Raw genomic sequence first — 6035 nt, forward strand, 5'->3', positions numbered from 1 at the left:
GACTCCATGCTCCCAGTGCAGGGGGCATGGGTTCACTCCCTGGTCAGAGAACTGGATCCCACATGCTGCAACTAAGACCCGGCTCAGCTAAATAAACAAAATATTTAAACAATTTTTTGGATTTATTAAATATATTAAAGATTTGTTAAATAGCTTGATAGTGGAGTTCTTTGGTGCTCCTTAAATTTTATAGTTGAGGCAATGGCTTTACTCACCTCACCCTGGTTGTAGACCTGATCTATACGGGTTTATTATTTTCACAAACTTCTAATTGAAACTTAGCATTTTCTTTTTTAAAGCATTTCCCTTAACTATAAGCTTAGGCAACAAGCTGTAAAACTATGAGTATTATCTGTGACTTGAGGCCAGTAGAAATTACTGGTATTTTCATGCGACATTATGACTGCCGCAAATATCGCCAAATATTTCTGTTCATCACAACTTTCAAATTATGGTATTTACATCTGCAGTATATATTGTTATTCAATGCCTTAATAAAGAAGCACACATTAATATACCACAAATTTCTTTTTAATAATGTATAGCTATAGTTTAATATAATTGCTTTATTTTATAATCTTACGAAATTTCTTTTATTCATTAATGAGTTATTCTGAAAAGGGATCCACAACCTCACCAGACTGTCAAAGGATCCTAAGTACAATAAAGGTTAAAAACTCCATATAGGATAGCTACCTGGCTAGCTAATAATCTCCTGGCCAAATTATCTCTCAGCTGGGACTACTCATTAATTCAGGTAACCTATAAATCATATATATATATATATATACATTCATACTCACATAAAGTATACATAGGTAGGTAGGTAGATAGACATAGCTAGATTATATATAGTGAGAGATATAGATAGATAGATAAAACAAGTTTTTAAAAAATTAATTCACTCTGAAGTAAACCAGATCTGTCTAATAGTATAAGGACATGCTGTTGTTCAATTGCTAAGTCTTGTCTGACTCTTTGTGACCCCATGGACAGCAGCACTCAAGACTTCTCTGTCCTTCACCACCTCCTGGAGCATGCTCAAACTCACAGCCATTGAGTTGGTGATGCCATCCAACAATCTTATCCTCTGTCATCCCCTTCTCCTCCTGCCTTCACTCTTTCCCAGCATCAGCGTCTTTTCCAACGAGTTGGTTCCTCGCATCAGGTGGTCCAAGTATTGGAGCTTCAGCTTCAGCATCAGTCCTTCCAATGAATATTCATGGTTGATTTCCTTTAGGATGGACTGGTTTGATCTCCTTGCTGTCCAAGAGTCTCCTCCAACACTGCAAGGACATAAGGACACTTAGTATGATACAAGTTCAAGTTCTGGAGCTCAAATCTTAGGTTGAAATCAAATCTCTTGGAGTCTTGGACCTAGAATCAAACTTTCACATGAGCTTCTTTGAACTTCTGATTCAGATGGCTGTTGTCCTAAATATGCCTCAAACTCCAAACCTTAAAGGTTACTACAAGAAGTTCTTAAAACCAGTTCTCAATGAGACTTCCAAACCATTCAGAAAAAACTTTCATTTTAAAGCTCTCTGTATTTACAATTGCTTCTCTCCTTTCAACCTTCTCTTTCTTTTTCCCTCCTTCCCTTCCTTGCTTCTTTACTTTTAGAGAAATTGGCTTTTTATTTTGAAATATTTCAAATAATTTAAAGGAAGAATTTTTTTTAACAAAATCTGTGTGTGTATACACTATCCAGCTTAAGAAATTAAACACTGCAAATAAGGTTTAAATTCTGTTATTAATTTCTGATCATATGATACTCCCTCACCGTCAAGAAATAATTAATATTCATAATTTGGTATTTATTATTCAGATATACGGAGAAGGCAATGGCACCCCACTCCAGTACTCTTGCCTGGAAAATCCCATGGATGGAGGAGCCTGGTAGGCTGCAGTCCATGGGGTCGCTAAGAGTCAGACACAACTGAGCGACTTCACTTTCACTTTTCCCTTTCATGCATTGGAGAAGGAAATGGTAACCCACTGCAGTTTTCTTGCCTGGAGAATCCCAGGGACGGGGGAGCCTGGTGGGCTGTGGTCTATGGGGTCGCACAGAGTCGGACACGACTGAAGTGACTTAGCAGCAGCAGCAGTAGCATTCAGATATATGTGTTGAAAATTACAGTACATATGAATGTATCATTAAATGACAATATTATACTAAATACTTTTACATTTGTATATTTGGTTACATACTATGCTTCATCTTGAACTTGCTATTTTCTCAGCACTATGTTTGTGAGATTTATCTATAATGATACAAGTAACTCTAGTCATTCTTTTTAAATTATAATAAACTTTTTATTTTGAAATAATTTTAAACTCACAGAAAAGTTAGAGGGTACAGAGACAACTCACACATCACCTCCTCAACTTTCCCCAGGGTCAACATCCCACACAACAATGGTACTTTCGTTCAAACTAAGAAATGAACATTCATACATTACAAACAACTAAACTACAGACTTTATTTAGAGATCACCAGTTATTCTACTAATACTCATTTTCTGTTCCAGAATCTAATCTGGGATATCATATTGCATTCAGTATTCACTCTTCTTTTTCTACTGTATTATTATACTAAAATTTATTTTTCTATTCTTCTATTTATAGGCAAGTTGCTTCCAGTTTTTCATCAATATACCTGATGATATCTTTGGGGACACACATGATATCCTTGTGCACGTACATGTAACATGTATTCTTCAAAGCAGTTATAACAACATGTATCTCACAAATAAGTTAAAGTTCCCAGTGCTTCAAATTCTTCCCAACATGTGGTATCATCAGACTACATTGTTACCAATTTTACGGGTATAATATAGCATCCACTTTTTCTTAAATTTACATTTCCTTTACTACTAGTGAAACTGAGCATTTTTCTTGCGTTTCCTATTTTGTGAAGGGTTTGTTCACATCCATTGCTATTTGATTTTTTTGATATTGATTTGTAGATACTTATATTTATACATACATACTCTACAGCTCATGAAACTGAAAATATAATTTACTAAAATTGATACGTATTTCAGTACAAGAAATAATCTTTAACCATGAAGGAAACTGAAGCAGTAATTTAAAATTTTTCCCTGAAAAAAATGCTAAGACCCATAAAGTTTACAGGTGAATTTTATCATATAATTCCATCTTTCTGCAAACTCTTCTGCTCATGAACATAGCTGCAAAATCTTGCCAAAGTATTAATGAACTGGATCTAAGTAAGTATTATATTTATGATATATTATGACCCCAAGTCAACTGAAGATGAATTGGGGGATATATGATAAAATTAAAAATGAGTGGTATTCAATTCTAAAAGACACAGGTACGCCAGTGTCCACTGCAGCACCTGCTACAATAGCCAGGACTTGGAAGCAACCTAGATGTCCATCCACAGATGAATGGATAAACATGATGTGGTACATATATGCAATGGAATATTACTCAGCCATAAAAAGGAATGAATTTGAATCAGTTCTGGTGAGGTGGATGAACCTAGAGCCTGTTTGTTATACACAGTGAAGTATGTCAGAAAGAGAAAAGCAAATATTGTATATTAGCGCATATATATGGAACCTAGAAAAATGGTATTGCTGAACCTATTTGAAGGGAAAGAATGGAGACACAGATGTAGAAAATGGACTTGTGGACACAGTGGGGGAGGGAGAAAGTGAGATGAATGGAGAAAGTAGCATCAACATATGTACATTATCATGTGTAGAATGGATAGCTGTGTAACACAGAGAGCCCAGTCTGGCACTCTGATGACCTAGCTCAGTGGGATGGGTGGTGGGGGGAGGCTCAAGAGGGAGGGGGCAAGTGTGCAGTTGCGGCTGATTCACGTTGTTGTGCAGCAGAAGCCTACACAGCATTGTAAAAATTTTTTTTCAATAAATAAATAAAACTGATGACCACAAACCACCAAAAAAAAAAAAAAAAAAAAAAACGAGTGGTATCAGTAGAGCTACACAATAGATCAATGGAACAAAATATACACTTTTGAAACAGATACATTCAGAGAACCCTGATTTATGATATAACAGGCATTGCAGGTAAGTGAGTAAAGGAAAGTCTAAGATAATTATCTTATCCTGGTTTTCTAGAAACCAGAGCCTAGGGAAAAGCTTAAGGTCTTTTATTTTACTGGGAGATCTAATTTCTGGGGGGCAAAAAGTGATTAAAAAGGGAAGGGGGCATTGAGACTATGAAGGAGGGGAAACATATTTTTGAGCTAGCCACAGCTTCACATAAGGACACAGTTGGCTGCTCACTGCTCAGTCATGCTGGACGTTTTAAGACAGGGTGTTCAGATGCATCATGTTTCAGGTGGGGGGATGGGCAAAGACTTGATCTGCTGGTTCACTCCCATTTTCTGTTCCTCTTTGGGTCAAAGTTTGTCTCCGAAAGCATGACCCCCAGCACAGTTTCAGGCAGTCTCTCTTTGGGCCACCTCTAGGTAGTATTGGATTTTGTCCAGAATGGGCAGAGGCAGGAGGAGCCAGAGACTCCATGGGTCCATTCAGTTTGAGCCCATGTTGGGCTGCACCCAGCAGGCCTGCAAGCACTGTACCTGTCCAGCCTCACAACTGAAGGAAGAGCTCAGAGTCAGGAAGCATCAGAGACATTAATGGTTTAACAGATGGGGGACCTTACATGTCTAAAACAAGATCCTGGAGCAACACCCCACCATGTGCAGCACATGGCAGGCAGGACGTGGTGATGGTCTTTGCCATGGGGGTGGGGACAGGGGTGTGTATAGAGGGAACTGACATCCCGTTTGTTCATCTGTTACCAAGGAAACCAGCAGAGGTGCATGCCCTTCACCATCCCTTTGATAAAGCTATCGTGGTGAAGATGCTCTGATCAAAGTTTAGAACAATCACTATCTGGGATGGGGCAAGTATGTACTAAGAGGGAAGGTCGGTCATGTGAGTAGGATATAGGTGGAGCAAGGACCAGTCCATCAGGGGATGTACAGAGAACAAGAGAACAGCCATCTTGACTGACCTGACCATACAGCCTGGGTTCCAGACCCATTGAGGTTCCCACAGCACTAGACATGATGGGGGCAATGCTGGACTTGCTGCTTTCCATGGGCAAGGTCAAGACAGTGGCAGCGCTATAGATGAGTGCCGGGGTCCAGCCCCAGCTGATCCAGGGTATTCGAAGGAGAGACGGCATAGGCAAGGGTCAGGAAACAACTGCTTAATTAAACGTTAATTAAGGATATAAAGAGTAATAGAATGAGGATAGCTCAGTAGGAAAATTCAGTGGAGAAAAGAGGCTGAGTAGCTTGGTTTACACGGGAGACCAATAAAACTTCAAGACAAGAAGTTTGCACCACTTACGTAGGCCGCAGGCATCCTTCCGTTCTCCCGAAGGAGAGGAGACACTGAGGCCTCCCCGGTCGGATCTTAGAAGCCCAGGCATAATTAGCAAGCATGGCGGGTTCCACGCTCCAGATGGAGACTCGGCCAGAATTTGAGAGAGAGAGTGACATGGGGAGACCAAGTTTCAGTGAACAAGGCCCCCACTTTATTTTCCAAAGTAGTTTTTATACCTTAAGTTGTGCATAGAGGATAATGGGGGAAGGGGTGGAGTCATGCAAGGACAGCAGTTCCTGGTCCTAATCGAAGCCAGGCTTTCAAACTTATCATATGCAAAAGTTCAGGTGAATTACATCATCTTCTGGCCAGGAGGCCTGTTAACATTTTAAGACACTTATTTTTCTCTAAAGGTGATTATTCCAAAGTCAGGCACCAGCCTCCAAAAAAGCATTGGACAAAGCTGCATTTTACATTTCTATATATCCATTATATCAATCAATACACTGCCAAGGACACAGTAGGTAAGGAGTATGGAGACTTAGCAGCAAACATTGGCTCAATAAGTGAAAAACCTTTCACCAATACAATTTCTAATCAATCTTTTAACTACTCAAAAGAATCTGTGTTTAGACGGTTTAGAACATCTCCTGCCTCTCACAGTTGGGAGGCTCTGAACAATCACATGTGGCCGGA

At 39.4% G+C, this 6035-nt stretch overlaps 1 long non-coding RNA gene across 1 annotated transcript; it reads right to left on the reverse strand.

Moving 5' to 3' along the window:
• Positions 1-548: 548 nt before the first annotated feature.
• Positions 549-6035, reverse strand: LOC129619656 (uncharacterized). The gene is made up of 2 exons (XR_008698020.1): positions 5364-6035; positions 549-1286 (listed from the first exon to the last, which is right to left on the reverse strand). It is a non-coding gene; the product is annotated as an uncharacterized LOC129619656 (long non-coding RNA).

This window comes from Bubalus kerabau, chromosome 9, assembly GCF_029407905.1.
Source record: "Bubalus kerabau isolate K-KA32 ecotype Philippines breed swamp buffalo chromosome 9, PCC_UOA_SB_1v2, whole genome shotgun sequence".
Taxonomy (NCBI): domain Eukaryota; kingdom Metazoa; phylum Chordata; class Mammalia; order Artiodactyla; family Bovidae; genus Bubalus; species Bubalus kerabau.